Here is a 17,160-nt window from a genome sequence, read left to right on the forward strand (position 1 = left end):
CCACGATGCAGACGTGGACAATTCGGTATCGGTTCAGTAATAATCATAACTGGTTATTATGTACCAATGTCATTTATCTCATATGCGCTATGTCGCCGTAGCTTACTATGGCGAGGGAGGCGAGCGTGAGTATTTACAATGCTCCAACTACTTAAAAAAAAAAAAAAAACAGAAACTTTGCACAATTTCACTGTGTGTGTTTGCTGGACAGTCTTTCACTGACACTTACAGCAGAAGCCCCTATTTCATTGCGATTGAGAAAATGAAAGTAAACCCCTTTTCTCACTGTGTGCCCTTTTGACCTGGTGGCGTAACATTTCCTCTCGGCTGTTACAGCGATACTTCGGGATACAGACACAAGCTTGTCTACAGAGCGAGTTTTCTCCTCTGCGTCTATCATGGATCAGCTCTGATCGCCGCTGCCGTTTATCAGTGTCACTCATTGGTGAACAGAGCCAGAGAGTTAGAGCTAATTGCAGCCCTTTCTGTTGAGCACGTGACCAATCATATGGGTGTAAAACAAGGCTCAGAAAGCGAGCGGGACATTTACATGTACTTGAGTTTTTAAAGGTACAGTTTCTTTATCTGACTTTGTATTAAAGGACAAAACTGTATTACAAATAGTATATACATATATTTATCAATTTTAATACAAGAATTGCTGTGCTGTGAAGAAAATATAAAACTGTGTATGGAAAGCATCGTCAATGCACCGTGATGCACTGACATCTCGAACTGAACCAAATCGATGGCATGATAATCGTAACCGAACCCTGAAACCAGTGTAGGTTCACACCTCTACTCGTATGTAATAAATTCAAGTCCAAAGAAACTGAGATTTTCAAGTGGTCTAGTAGATTGATTCACAAACTTGTGATTAAATGTACTTTTTGATCAATTAAATGGTGTTTACCTAATGCAACACATTTTTAAAAGGATAAATATAATATAATAAACCACAAATTACGTTATGTTGTACAATTTAACACTATTTGTTTTATTATAATTATTAAAATAAAAACGTAACCGTGCAAACATTCCTATTATTATTATTATTATTGCTCCAGTTTCCCCCACAGTCCAAAGACATGCACTATAGGTAAATTGAATAAACCAAATTGCCGGTAGTGTATTTGTGTGAATGAGTGTGTATGTGTGTTTCCCAGTATTGGGTTGTGGCTGGAAGGGCATCCACTGCGTAAAACATATGCTGGGATAGTTGGCGGTTCATTCTGCTGTGGCGATCTTTGAAATAGAGACTAAGCCAAGAAAAATGAATGAATTGTTATTATTATGTTAGTAGTTAAGAGTAGAATGTTTCTGTTTGGCAGGTTGTTCATGCTTGTTCAGTTTTCATTTTTATGGACAATGGATTTTTTTTTTTCCAGTGCAATCTAATGGCTACTTGCAACTTTTTGATTTATTGGCTAATTTGTATCTCATATATACATTTTAGTAGGATTAGCTCATCTTCCAAATGACTGTTGAGTTTAGGGGTGGGATTTGGGGGCACACTTCAGTTTAAAAAAATATTACAAATTCATATTTCATATGAATTAGCCATTTTTCTGACAACAACACATAAATATCGTACAAAATTGCGACGCTTCCTTGTGAAATTGGCCTTTTGTTTTTGTTGTTTCTGAATCATATACAGTAGTACACCAAAATGAAAAAGGTTCACATACATCTCATTCTACCTGGAAAGAAAGCCACAATGATGCCAAAACTCTCAAATATAAGAAAGCTATTGAATTAGCACAAACAATGATCAACTAAATGCAGGGTTTTCAAAATCACAAAGTGGTTTAAAGCACAAACTCTAAAATACATCTAGAAGTCTTGTGTGCTGGAGTGTTATTGTAGGTACACCCTAAACATGACACTAAACAAAATCTGTGATTGGTTGATTTACATTGAAATCATTGAAAATAGGCTCTGGGAAAAAAATAAATAAATAAAACATCTGCAAAGAAGTCCACTGCTGAAAGACTGCTGTAAGAAAAGGCAATGAGAGAACAGAATACATTTACCATGGGGCTATGTGACAAAAAGCTTCTTTATTGATGTCTTTCTGTGGTCGAAACGCTTATTAAGCGACTACATTAATAAAAATTCCCTGTTAATTTACGCGCCCTCAGGCCATTCGAGATGTAGGAGGAATTTTTTTCTCTCTAGAGTAGAACAATAAAGATGATTTTCAGATGAAAACGGGCTCCTTGGTGATTCAGAAAATGCAAGTCAATGGCTATAGTACATTTACTTTGAAAGCAAAATGAATACCGGTGGCTCCTGATGATACAATGAAGCCTACAGAAGTGATTCAGTGAATAACCAAAGTCAAATCAGATGGACAGTCTATAGTGCCTCATTCACACTAACAACTTTGTAGCTGCCTGTCGCTTTGGGTAGCAATTGAAGTTGCTAGTGGGTGTTCCTATCTTGAGGTTGCTTAGGTAACGTTTATGGTGATATTCACAGAGAGCGAGTTTTGTGCCACTGAAAGAAAACATTGTTCCGAGGAAAAGCTAAATATAAATGGAATCAGTCCATAAAATGTTTAAGTACAATGATTATCAGGAAAAAAAAAAAGAGTGTTCGCTGTCATTGTGGCTATTTATTCAATATTTTACATGGTTCTGTGTTGGTCTACAGCACAGAGAATACAACCTCTGCAGGAGCTGAGAGTGGATCACGTGAGCTCTACTGGTGCGCCTACTGGCTGTCGCTCAAGGAAGTCGATCTTTACATAAAGTTGGAGGGTTCTCAACTTTGTCCGTTATTCGAAACGCCCACCTGGTCACCAATGTTCACTGTCGCTAACATAGATGGAGCCCTCCATTGAAATGGATGGTCGCTTGCACTGCGAGTCACTTATAGTTTGAACGCAGCTTAATAATGTTGGCTTGAGAAAGCCAACATACTGTTATACTACTCTGTCCTCGAAATCAAACATATCTCCTCCTAGGTCGTTCATGCAACAAGGCCCAAGTTTGGTTAAAATGTGCCATCTGCATTCAAGATGTATGCTGTATTTCCTCATGCCAATCAGACTTATAGCTTTGAATAAAATTTTTTTTAATAAATATTACATTTTAATAATCTGGCCATATAAAAAAAAAAATTATACAAGTCCCAAATTTGGCCAAAAGCGTTGTCAGTGTTAGATTTTGTTGCTATTTCCTTTCAGGTAGAGGTGTGAACCTACACTGGTTTCACGGTTCGGTTACGATTATCATGCCATCGATTCAGTTCAATTCGATATCTCGGTGCATCACGGTGCTTTCTATACACAATTTTATTTGTTCTTCACAACGCAACAACTTTTATTTTCTCAATCGCAGTGAAATAGGGTCTTCTGCTGTAAGTGTCAGTTGAAAGACTCCTTAAAGGCGCTCCATAGCGCAAGTGAGATAAATGACGGCAGTACATAATAACCGGTTATGATTATTACTGAACTGATACTGAATAGTCCACGTCTGCATCATGGTGCACCGAAGAAACAATTAATTTTGACACCCCTAAAGTCAGGTTTATCAGACTTCTAGGTTTCCAATAAATAATTTTTAAGCATTATTTTTCTCAAAATATGGCATGATATTGACTTGAACTCCACATTTTTTACTGATATGGCAAGACATTTTTGCATGCATCACTTCCACACGAACTTTATTGAAAATATAATGCTTAAGTGTGAGTTTCCGCCAGGTGCTCCAGTTTCAAAAACACGTGGTATAAGTGAATTGGGTAGGCTAAACTGTCCTTAGTGTATGTGTGAATAAATGTGTATGGATCTTTTCCAGTGGTGGGTTGCAGCTAGAAGGGCATCCGCTGCACAAAACATATGCTGGATAAGTTGGAGGTTCATTCCGCTGTGGTGATCCCAGGTTAACAAAAGGACTAAGCCGAAAAGAAAATGAATGAATTTTCAATAAAATACATAATTTACATAATGTCCAGATCCAGTTTTTGACGGTCATAGAGACATCGGGGTTGATTTATATCACTCATACTGGCAAGAAGCTTTGATGTATCATCACTAAGCTGTCAATTATCCCCATAGCAATAAAAACCTAGCAACCATTTAAAAACAGCAATATCTCTACATCAGAAAATCATAGGAACATGAGTGTTGGCTCGTTTGGGACCAAATGGGGCTTCCTGTATACTATGCATGGTAACAATGATAAGCCAAGTGCTAATATTGATTAGCTACATGTTATTAATGATTATCTAAGTGCAATAACATATGCTAGAAATGCCTACTAAGTAGGGTTGGGCCAATAGACGATGCCATCGTCCATCGCCGATGGGCATCACGATGCTGAGCCGGCATCGCCGATCCTTCGCCCCGCCCCAAACCCGCTTTCGAAAAATACACACTTAGGCCCCGTTTACACTAATACATCTTAGTTTTTAAATGGCATTTTAAAACGAAAATGATCCACATCCACACTGTGTTTTACCATGCATTTCTGAACAGCCCTCCATCCGCTGAAAACGCACATCACTTGACAACACATACAGACACAGCCACAAACATAGCCACACACGCTGTCATATGCTCGTCTGAGCTCCAGAGAGCAGTGCACGTCGGACAGGTCATCAAGAATGTACCGCTGGATCACGTCTCACTATAGTCATTAAACGTGATATTTAATTAATCTGGTCTCCATCTAACGACTCTTTTGTCTTTTTAATCTATCAGGTAACGTGTCACAGCATCAGTACACTGCTTCAATCTTTCACTTTCACACTTGTACATAGTAATTTTAGCGAAAACCTTAGATACTGTTGGTTGGGCACTGACCGACTTTGTGGACACCATTATAACGACACAGATCACTCTGCCTATTCATGCCAGAGTCCCGTGGAAAAAGTGATTGACAGGCGGTAATTTGTGTGTAACTTATCTTTATTTATTTATTATCGATGTTTCACATTAGACATCGTACAATGCCAAATTGGTCGACATCCCCCAACCCTACTACTAGGTATTAGCATTTGATCAAAAATGTACACGAGCTTTGCTATTTAGCAACCACCTAGCAATGTCAGTCCTAGCGCAGTTGAGAAAGCCAAGGTGAAACTCTCTAGTTTTATAATGTTGTCCCAACACAAATCGATTGTGTGGAACCCAGCATTTTTTACAGTGTATATTGGACGCATGCTCCATTTATTTATTTTTTTTATTTAATTTGATCTTTTTTTGTGGCTGAATTATCTTTGTAAATAATTACTTTGCCTCAAACATACCTGATACTTCCATCTTAAACCATAATTAATCTGCCAACAGTCGCGCAATTAAAGTAATTTCCGACAAGTCAATTCAGATTCAAAGGGCCTTGCAAACAAAATGGCCCATGACAAATATTGACACATGAAGATGGGATGAAGCCAGCGGCACCCTGTTGATCGCAGCATCTGTGCCTCCAAACGCAAGACTTCCAGCATCACACACTACCACATGAACAATGGAAGACGAACTAGATTTTGGCTTTGGTGAAGGATCGCGTTTCTGGGGCCGAGAGCTGATAGCAGATAAGGCAGCTGTTCTGGAGGACGACTGACAAGAAAGCCTGCCGAAGCGCAGACAAGAGGCTAAAGCGCATTTGTCAGGCGCTATTGCTCACCAGGGCTTTCCCAGCCAGTGAATGCAAGCTGACAGTGTTTGCAAGAATTAAAACATCACGCTTTATCCCGCTGCCTAAACCTGATATATCATATTTTCGGCGAGGCGTCTCATGGAGTGAGGTTGGCGTATGGTCCAAAGCGGAAGTGGGAGGAGAGGTTTTTGTTTTGTTTTTTCCCCCAGAAACAATGCGACGGCCAGAGACCACTCAACCAGGGAAGACCAAGCTGTTGCCTGGCTCTCGGTACATATGCAGTTCACCATGTACATCATATGACGGAGATGGTGAGGGGCATCAATTCCTCTTAGAGGATCACACAACTCATGCATGGTAAACTCTAGATGGGATACAGCTGAGGATATACTCACATCCTTATAGCATACACTGTACAACAATAATTCATATTTTTATAATACAATTCAATGGGTAACTTAATAAATAATATGAGTAATACTAGGTATAATTATTGTTTTATTTTACTATGATGGTTGGGTTTTGGGTTGGGGTAGACAAAATAGAATTTAATGAGTAATTTCATAAATAATACTAGGTATAAATACTTTTTTACATTACTGTGAGGGTTGGGGTAGGGTTGAACATTAATAAAATATAATTTAATAATTAATGTATAAAACAATATAAATAATAATAGGTATAGTTACTTTTTTTACATTACTGTGATGGTTAGGTTTAGGCTTGGGGTAGGGGTAGACATTAATAAAATATAATTTAATGGGTAATTTAATAAATAATATGAAAAATACTCTGTATAATTACTGTTTTTACATTATTGTGATGGTTGAGTTTAGGTTTGGGGAAAGGGTAGACATTAATAAAACACAACTAAATGAGTAATTTAATAAATAATATGAATAATACTAGATATAATTACTTGTTTATATTACTGTGAGGTTTGTATTTTTGGTTAGGGTAGGGGTGGACATTAATAAAATATAATTTAATGAGTAATTTAATAAATCATATGGAAAATACTTAGTATAATTACTTTTTGCATTACTGTGATGGTTGAGTTTAGGTTTAGGGAAGGGCTGAACAATAAAAAAATAGAGTAATTTAATAAATAATATAAATAATAAATAACTTTTGGCTGCAGCTGTATCCCTTCTAGATAGCAAGATCCTTCCTGTAACTGATGCATATTAGAGGAAGGGGTTCCCATTGGCCAAGACTATTTTAGTGTTTGATAACATATTTAATGAGTTCTGGACAATCTAAATCTGATGGATCTAAACAAGAGCTGCAGCTACCCATTGATTTAAAATGTATATTTCAAAATATCAAACATTACTGTAAAAATAAAAACAATCTGTATTCAAAATATTAAACATTACAGTAAAAATAAAAACAATCTGTATTCAAAATATTAAACATTACAGTAAAAATAAAAACAATCTGTATTCAAAATATTAAAAATGAAAGTTAAAAAAACTAAAAAATTAAAGTTAAAAAAAACAACAGACACACATACTTAAAATCTATATAATTGAATCCCAAACTAAATATATAAATAAGTATATTAAATACTAGCTAGAAATTAAGAGACCCCTTGGAAATTTTAATAAATAAATAATTTGTTAGAAGAGAAAATTCCAATTGGCTTAAATACCAAAAAGAGGTGTTATTTTCAGACGTGTAATGACTTAAAATGAGAACAAATTCAGTTCATTAGAAACTCATTTTTTTATTTCACCAACATACTGTACGGTGTATTGTGCATCGCTAATTTTACTCTTCATTCACACCAAAGGTGGCGAGAGTCAGTTTGCTCAGGCCGCCCTGACGACAATGCTGTCCGCTCTCCCTGCTCCACTGGAAAAAGCATCAAAATTTGCTACTGTACATTGATCTCATATTTAAAGCAACCGCTGCAGCATATCAGCAAATCACTTACATTCCTGCATAAAAAAACATGCTTTCTAGCATGAAAATAGCACACGCTTTATCAAATTTATTTAACTATGGAAGATCGCGTGTTCTGTGGCTTTGCTCCACTTATCCAATAAGTCCATATGTCTGAAATATTCTGAAGCAGCGATACAGTATTGTACTATATGTTATACTGTCATTAGCATGAGATTCACACTTTTTAAATAAAAAAATAATAACTAAAACAAAAATAAAAAAAATAAAAATACATACATATATGCATGTATGTATGTATGTATGTATTTATGCATGTATTTATGCATGCATGCATGTATGCATGCATGTATGCATGCATGTATGTATGTGTGTATGTATGTGTGTATATATATATATATATATATATATATATATATATATATATATATATATATATATATATATATATATATATATATATATATATATATATATATATATAAATATATATATATATATACACACACCCTGTGATCAGAACCAAAGTTCACATGACTGTGTTCTCTGGAATCCTCTCAAGCAGTGGACTGCAACACTCCGATTGCTTGTGCCGAACCATGTTATAGCTCATTACCAAAAAGTTGACTTGATTTCAACAATCCTTAACATCCACACCGCCAAAGACGTGCCGCGCCACTCCTCACCACCGGCTCCCATTGAAAATGAATGACTTCCAGCTACTTAGACGCTTTCAGCATGAATGCACAGTTACTCTTAAAGGTATAGCTCACCCAAACATGTTCACTTTTTCAAAACCTTTTTGAGTTGAAAAAAATGTACTACTGAAGTCAAAAGGTCCAGGTCAAATAATGAGGAAATTTTCATTTTTGGGAAATATATATATATATATATATATATATATATATATATATATATATATATATATATATATATATATATATATATATATATATATGTATATATATATATATATATATATATATATATATATATATATATATATATATATATATATATATATATATATATATATATATATATATATGTATATATATATATATATATATATATATATATATATATATATATATATATATATATATATATATATATATATATGTATATATATATATATATATATATATGTATATATATATATATGTATATATATATATATATATATATATGTATATATATGTATATATATATATATATATATGTATATATATATATATATATATATGTATATATATATATATGTATATATATATATATATATATATATGTATATATATATATATATATATATATATATATATATATATATATATATATATATATATATATATATCAATATATGCAATGATGTTGAACACTTTATATTAAACATACTGCAAAGAACAGCTTCGTGAACTGTACTTTATGAGCACATGACAAATGGATATGGTTATGCTCGATGGCAAAAAAATGAAGTTGTTACTGAAATCCCACATTTCAAGCAAGCAGATACAAATTTACTGTAAGGGACAGTGTGTACCATTCCGCTCAAACACACAGCTGTGAAATAAATTCACAAACTGCAAATTTCCATGATTAATTAGTCAGAGAGTAATTGGTTAGTCAAAATGAGTACGGCGCTCGTGTTTAGAAAGCATACATCGTGCCCATCAGCCCCCCAGTTTTTCTTCTTCTTCTTTAAAAAGGTGATTCATCAAATAATTAAAAGCTTTCATTGTAAAAAGCTAGTAAAGTCCTGAAATGTTCAGTACACAGCGGCACAAAACTACTAAAGCGCATCCCTTGAGCGGGATGATATGCTCTGATGTAATCTCGGAGCATGGACTCATGGGATTTCCCTTGCTCAGCATTCAAAAGTTCAGAGCTGTAAGATCAGAAATATCGCTAGTGCACAACATCTAGTTCACAACATCCAAGAGTCTTGGAACTCTTTACTAAAGCAGTTAGGATTAGGTTAGGCATGCATGTATCATAGCATGTAAACTCAGACAAACTACAGTACTGTTTACTCAATATAGTGAGCTTTAATGTTCTATGAAAATTTAGATTTTTACTAAATTAATGCAGTTTTTCCAAGTAAACAATAAAACTCTAGAGGCAAAAAAACATCAACAACTTTATTTTTTCCTACATAAATGTTGAGATTATCAATTAATGAAGACTTCACTTTAACAAGCAAAGGCACAATACTACTGTACGTCTACACCACAAACACACATTTTGACAATTGCTCATGGTTTGAACATGAGTACATTTTGCATCACATCTATCTCCTTGTAGGCTTGGGTGGTATGTAAATTTTGATACCGTCAAACCTCCTCCCTATTTAACCTCGGTATCTGGTATTACTGTGCATTTAAAAAAAAAATATGATGTAAGGCTCAGACAGCGTCACCAAACTGTTGGCTTGAGCCTAAACCCTTCAGAAACTGAATACCATATATGCGACCTTAGGTTCACGGTCACCTGTTTGTCTTATTCGTACTAGAGATCTGCGCGGGATGCTCTCTCTCATTCACACACATACACACACACACACACGCACACACACACACACACACACACACACATAGACAGCACCAAGCGACGCACAGCATCACGCTCTCTCTCTCTCTCATTCACACACACATGCATAGAGAGCACCAAGTGACACATAGCATCACGCTCTCTATCATTCACACATACACACACACACATAAACAGCATCCACGCGGATACGCATGTGCTCGCTCACTCGGGAGCGATACTTTTAGACCACTCGCTCTCGTTCAAATTACAGTGTCACTGACCGTTCCTATGCTTTATTCGGAAATGTATTCCCCTGTCACAAGAAATCTGGTCAGGTCCTGTGGTACAGCAGCGGGAATGCAGACCTCTCGTTCGTATTTACCACGTCTCCCTTCTCATTTGATCGAAATCAGAAAGAAATACTGCAAAACTGCAGAGGTTGTGTTCTTTTTCAAGACCAGGTCACTTGGTGCACGACTCGCCATCGTACCTCACCTCTCTCTCCTCCACACTGTTCAGTGATGACAATACGCATTTTTAGCCATTAAATAAATAATATTTATTATTTAATACTTCATTAAATAATTTCATTTCCCCTGCCCAGAGCAAATCCGTGACTGCCGTCTGGGTGTAATAATCTTACTAGCCAATTGAGTGAGCACACTTTCATTCTACCCATTCAGAATTGCACAAACAAACTATGCAGAACGCCCACAATAAAAAACAAACAGGAAAGCGTAGACAAGTGGGATGATGGCGTTTGTGCTGAGTTAATATCAAAGAAAAACAGGACATCAGTAATATGGGAATATTTTGGTTTCTAAGTCACAGACACTGATGCCACAGCCCGAGAAAATACAACAACCAGCCCCTAAAAAAGCACCACATGCGAATTGATTAATATGAGAGTCTTGTTAAAAAGTCAACTAAAAGTATTGCCAGTGACACTGAATCTAATAGCAAGCAATAGCAGAGTATAATTCCAGAGTTATTTCAGCCATGTTAGTTTGCTGAGTGTTCTGTATTTTTATAATTATTATATATAGTTTAAGTCAGAATTATTAGCCCCCCTGAATTATTAGCCCCATTTATTTTTTTGCCCAATTTCTGTTTAACGGAGAGAAGATTTTAACACATTTCTAAACATAATAGTTTTAATAACTCGTTTCTAATAACTGATTTATTTTATCTTTGCCATGTTGACAGTAAATCATATTTTACTAGATATTTTTCGAGACACTTCTATACAGCTTAAAGTGGCATTTAAAGGCTAAAAAAAGGGGGCTAAAAATTCTGACTTCAACTGTTGAACTTGTTTAAGGCACTGTCATTTTATGTTTAAGGTTTGCTCTAGAGAAAATTTTCATTTCTGAATATTTAAAAAATAATTTGAATAATTGTTTAATTAAGTTTATATATCTTTAGTTCCTTTTTTAACTAACACTCACTGCATTTTAGCAGTAAGAAGCTACAATACAGATTATTGAGCTGAAGCTTGACTACAAAATTAAATCGCAAATCAAATAAAAATTGCATTATCCATTAAAAAAATAGTTAATAGCAATTACATATTTCCCCTAATCACACAGCCCTAGATACAACTTCTTAAAAATACTCCAGAATCGTCTTGCAGGATTGTTGGGAAACACTGCATTACCGTAGACATTACCACACATGTACACATTGTTCATTTTGATCAAAAAGTGTAAACCAGCTACAGGTTCAGTAGAGTAAACCAGTGTTTCCCAACCCTGTTCCTGGAGGCACACCAACAGTACATATTTTGGATGTCTCCCTTTTCTGACCCATTAACTTCAGGTGTTGGAGTCTCTTCTGATGTTATGATAAGTTGATTCAGGTGTGTTTGATTAGGGAGAGGTTGAAAATGTGTACTGTTGGTGTGCCTTCAGGAACAGGGTTAGGAAACACAGGAGTAAACTGATCAACTTAGCATAAACTCCACTCTCTCACACACACATCACGCTAAAAAGGTATTATCCCCAACAACCTCTACAATGGATTTATTTCCCTCTAATTAGCCAAGCTTAACCCTTAAATGTTGTCTGTATACTGGGAGACATCTGAAAGGCTAACTGTGATTTAGAGTTTGGGATTAATTGTTCAGTAACAAAATGTTGAGTAAAGAAGTTCCTTGCGAATATTCGGGTCAAGCAACACGAGAAGGCCATTAACCTTGAGGTAAGCGTCCCAATCTTTTACCACAGGCATACAGGGCACCCCTGTGGCGTGGGGGGCCCTCAAGGCTTTATGAGCCAATTATAGTTAAACTTCTCTATCTAGAACCATTTTTCTCTGCATAGGAGTCGCATCAAGCTGTGTGGATCCATTTGCTTATACTGATTTTATTTTGTGCCACAGAGTGAGCAATAATGCATTCACAAACAATCACAACTGCTGCAAAAAAGATATACTTGCTGATTATTGAGATTTAAAGATACGACACAAACAGCAGGAGTAATATACTAATATGCTTCATTCAGACTTGCTGCAGCTCGCCGTATATGCATGGTCTAAATGTAAGAAAGCCAGACCTTTGAACAGAAAATATTTCAGCACAGAATATGGGATGTAGAATGTTGCATAATAGAGCACACTGAGCAATTTCATGAGATCATTACAAATCACAATGTGTGACGTTGATCTAATCATCTTGAGTACAATGTGTAAGACTGTACAATGGTTTATACCTATAGAGTTTCATGTTTTACAGATTATTAGTTTAATTAACAGTAGTTTATGATACATGGGTTTCTTTTATTTATGTTTTCACATTGTATTATAACACCTAGATTTTTGCTTTGAGAACATCTGATGTTGAAATGTTTTAAATAGGGTTGGGTCGATAGATGATGCCATCGTCCATTGCCAATGACAATGGCAGAGCTGCCATCATGACCCTCCGCCCCACCTACTCCTCCTTTGAGAAAAATACAGACTTAGGGCCCGTTTACACTAATACGTCTTCGTTTTCATTTCGTTGGCAGTTTAGAACGAAAATGATCCACGTCCACACTGGCGTTTTATCTAGCATTTCTAAAAAGATCTCTCCGTCCACACTATACGTCTGAGCTCCAGCAGTCAGCCCAGAAAGCAGTGCACGTCGACAGTTTATCAAAAATGTACCGCTGGATTTCGTCTAACTATAGTCATTAAATGTGATATTTAATTAATCTTGTCTCTATCTAATGACTCTTCAGTCTTTTGAATCTATCAGGTAACGTGTCACAGTGTCAGTACACTGCCTCAATATTTCAGTTTCACGCATGTACTTTGTAATTTTAGCGAAAACCTCAGATACTGTTGGTTGGTTCCTGTTGGTTGTGCATCTTTTTTTACCAACCAAGTTTACCAACGACATTATAACGACACAGATCACTGCCTATTCATGCCAGAGTACCCCCGGAAATTGACTGACAGGTTGTAATTTGTGTGTAACATCTTTATTTATTCATAATTTTGTTAAGGGTTAAACAAAGACCCTGCGGGTCAGGTAGTTGAAATGGTAGGCTGCAAAGAATTAATTTGTTATGAACGACGATGCCATCGTCCATCACAATGTTTTACATTAATTAAAATTAATCGACATCGCCCAACCCTTGTTTTAAAGTATTTTTTCGTTTTAAAATAGTTTTTGATATTTTTTTCTACTTCTTTTGTAATTTGAAACCATGTGTAGTTTGGTTTGGACATATAAATCATGATAGAAACCAAAAAACATACACCAAAAACAGAGTTGAAACCTAATTTGGGTAAAACGTCTACAACTCAACCACTGGGCCAATTTTTTTTAAATCTTACCCAACGTTATTAGTAAGATCAGCTGGGTTTCCTTGTTGCCAAACTTGTGTTCAGCATATATAATCAATATATTGCTTAAGAAATCCTTAAATGTCAATAAAAGTCATTTGTTAAACTGGGTAGTTACATTTTAAACATAAAAATTATCAGAGCTCAATGTCCCATAATGCAACTTGACATTACAACTTGACAACGAAAAATACTTAAAAACATTTCAACATCAGATTTGTTAGCTAACATATATTTGTACAGTTTAAGCCATAATGCAAATTTATATTATATTTAAACATCATCAGCATGTACTTACAGTAAGCAAATATTAATATATACTTTGCACTTTGCAACCAGCTATGAAATATGCAAAGGAACACTCCACCTTTGGAGCAAGCAGGTGCAGCAATATTCTGATTTACAGTAGATATAATTTAAATATTACTATTCGGAACTATTTTCAGATGCTGCGTAATATCATTGCACCTGCTGCAGCCATGGTACAGCAGCAAAGCTCACTGATTATTAAAGCAGAATGAGAATATATTGGTCTTTGTTATATCTGCCTAGAAAATAGCAACTTTTCATTTCCGTCAGTCTTATTAGGACAATTAGGACAATTATTGAAACTGTTTGGTCATTTTTGAATGATATGTCATTAATCTGATTCAACAATCTATGTTAAGCTAAGCCAAGTTAAAATACTCCAACCAAATGGAATAAGCAATGCTAGAACTTTTTAATTCTAGGGGAGTTGTACAATAATTTAACAAAATAAATAAAAAGGGAGCTCTTCCTTAAACAAGCAAGACCCCCTGAAGTAACCAATCCACAAGAACACTCCGAGACTGCTACCTTAAATATCTAACACTATAATAAAAAATAAAAAACGGAGACTATATTAGGTTCTAGCCGAATAGGAAGAAAATGGGATGTACATTCCTGTAGGACCACCATTTAGAACATCATTACTTCTATTACATGGAAAAAATGGGTGGTGTTTAGTGTGACAGTTCACAAGGGGTTTTATTTGTCATTTTTTACTCTTAACAGCAATAATACAAGGCATTTTTTTCAGTCTTAATGTGTCGAAAGAGTGCAAGTTCTTCTCTATGAAAGGGTTAACGCACGTGCCCTACGTGTGCGCTTCATTCTGTGACAGTGACACTCATCAAAGGCTAACCGGACGCAGCTACTCCTGTAGTAAAATCTGCTTTAACTGGTATTATCTCAAAGAGAAAAATGTATCTCATCCTCTCGGAGTATTAGCGCAGAATATATTATCCTTATAGTGGCTGCAGTAGAAACTGCGCTGTTGCGAAGACGCGTTCAACAGATGGGCGACTGCTCTTCCTCACGGCTGCAGACCTGCACGGACAAATCTAGCTTTGATTAATTAGCATAAAGCCTGGCCGGGAATGTTAATTGACAGACAGCTGCATTGGCTTATCGACCTAACGATCATCAGTTTGTTGGTTATTGACGAAAACCCCAATTCTATTTTAAGTTGCGGCGTAAAAGGCAACTACAGCGGGCGCCAAATCACAGTTGTATCACCTTCAAATAACATTACAGTTGCGCGGTGGATGTAGAGACGGGCTTGAAACGTCGACATGATCATAATGTGAGCAAATGTCTTTCAGAAAATCAGTTATGAAGGCAAATGTGCCTTCAAAATCACGTTTTCCTCTCATAGTTTCTCGCATTTCAACAAGACTTCTGATTGATCAGCGTAACTCATTGTGGTTTACTGATATAAAATATATTTTCTCTGAGTTAATGGTCGAAGAATGAATGGAAAAGGCAAGAAAAACGCATTCTGGGTTGAGGAAATGTTCTGAATGATGCTGAATACACACTGCACAAGACTCAGAAGGGAAAATGAGTTAGTTTAAATGACACACAGCATCACATATTTCAACTTAAAGGATCATGAAGCAGTGGATTCATAAAGTGGTCGGCTTATCTCCGACTGTAGCGCTTGTCTTTAAAACATTCAAACGCACCGACTGCGAAGCAACGCGTTGTATTTTGTGGATGTGTTTAAATATATAAATGGAAAACATACCTTGTCTCTGTCAGCAGTAGTTATTCTATATTCCCCGATTTGTTCCGTAGATGCAAATGCAGTTTGCCATCCATGACACGACTCAGTTTGAGAGACTGGATGAATATCTTTCACCACAATCTACCCTCGCAAAAAAACGAACCCAAGCTATTTTCGGAGGATGGGAGAATAAAAATGAAAAGGGTAGATTACTTAAGAAGACTGGAATAAAAAGGGGGTAATAAACCTAATCAAACATAACAGCAAAAAAGAAAAAAGAAATTAGAGAAATAAAAAAAATGAATAAAAAAGGAAATGCGGTAGAAAACGAATTGACTTTAGTTCACAAACTGAGGGCTCCGGTAATTCCACGCTGCGTCTCTGTATTCCAAACGAACTGAGTGCGCTCTGCAACGGGGAACGCCGATCTATCCGTTTATTCCCAATCTGCTGCGGTTTTACTTCCAGGACTTAAACTTGCAGTAGCATCACTTGCAGCCGAGCGTCCGTGTGAATATACATTTGCTTGGCTCCTTTTCGGCTTCGACAGAACCCTCTCCATGCACTGGCATCCGTGGTACCGGGAAAAGAAGCGCCGCACTCAGTCAGGCGTCTGGATGCCCGCATTCACTGTAGCAGCGAGGAGGATAGAAGCGCGTGCACGCTCTTCTTTCTCAAGGGAATAGGACGCGCGCGCTGCTTACCTACGTCAGCCGGCGCGTGCTCCATATAGAACGCTGGGGAAGTTCGTTCCGAATTCTTCAGTTGGCGATTCGATTTCGCAGTTCCCATTATGACATCATGATAAACCGAATTCGGTTTCCTTTTTTTATCCTACAACTATTGTGATACATCCAAATATGACGTAAGAAGGCGCCTCCAAAATGAACATCAAAACATATGTTGTGGTAAATTCCATGCACCTCGGTTTATTCACGGTCTGTTTCGCCGGTCCAATCGTTTCTGAAGGTATGCATGGAGTGCTTGACAAACTGTGGTAGGCTATCAAAGAGACACCAACCATATGATTAAATGTGTTGAAGCATTAAAAATATTGAAGCAGCACTTTGCAAGTTACAAAACTCAGCACTCTGGCATGGAATGATACAGCCTTTTATGTCCATGAAGTAAGTTCAGTTGCTGCATCTGTCAGCATAAATTGGTCTGTAATAACCAGTATTTCTTTAGCAAAACCAGACTTTTTCATTTCAAACTGAATATTTTATGAGCTTAGTGGGATCAGAATTTGAATTCAGAGTT

At 36.2% G+C, this 17,160-nt stretch overlaps 1 protein-coding gene across 6 annotated transcripts in view; it reads right to left on the minus strand.

Annotated features, from left to right (window-relative positions):
* adgrb2 (adhesion G protein-coupled receptor B2) overlaps positions 1-16,519 on the minus strand; it is a 634,025-nt gene extending 617,506 nt beyond the window's left edge. For all 6 annotated transcript variants that reach the window (XM_056480419.1, XM_056480418.1, XM_056480420.1 and 3 more), the window contains exon 1: positions 15,922-16,519. The gene's annotated coding sequence lies outside the window, so the exon portion shown is untranslated. The remainder of the gene's footprint in view (positions 1-15,921) is intronic.
* Positions 16,520-17,160: the final 641 nt, after the last annotated feature.

This window comes from Danio aesculapii, chromosome 19 (genome assembly GCF_903798145.1).
Source record: "Danio aesculapii chromosome 19, fDanAes4.1, whole genome shotgun sequence".
Taxonomy (NCBI): domain Eukaryota; kingdom Metazoa; phylum Chordata; class Actinopteri; order Cypriniformes; family Danionidae; genus Danio; species Danio aesculapii.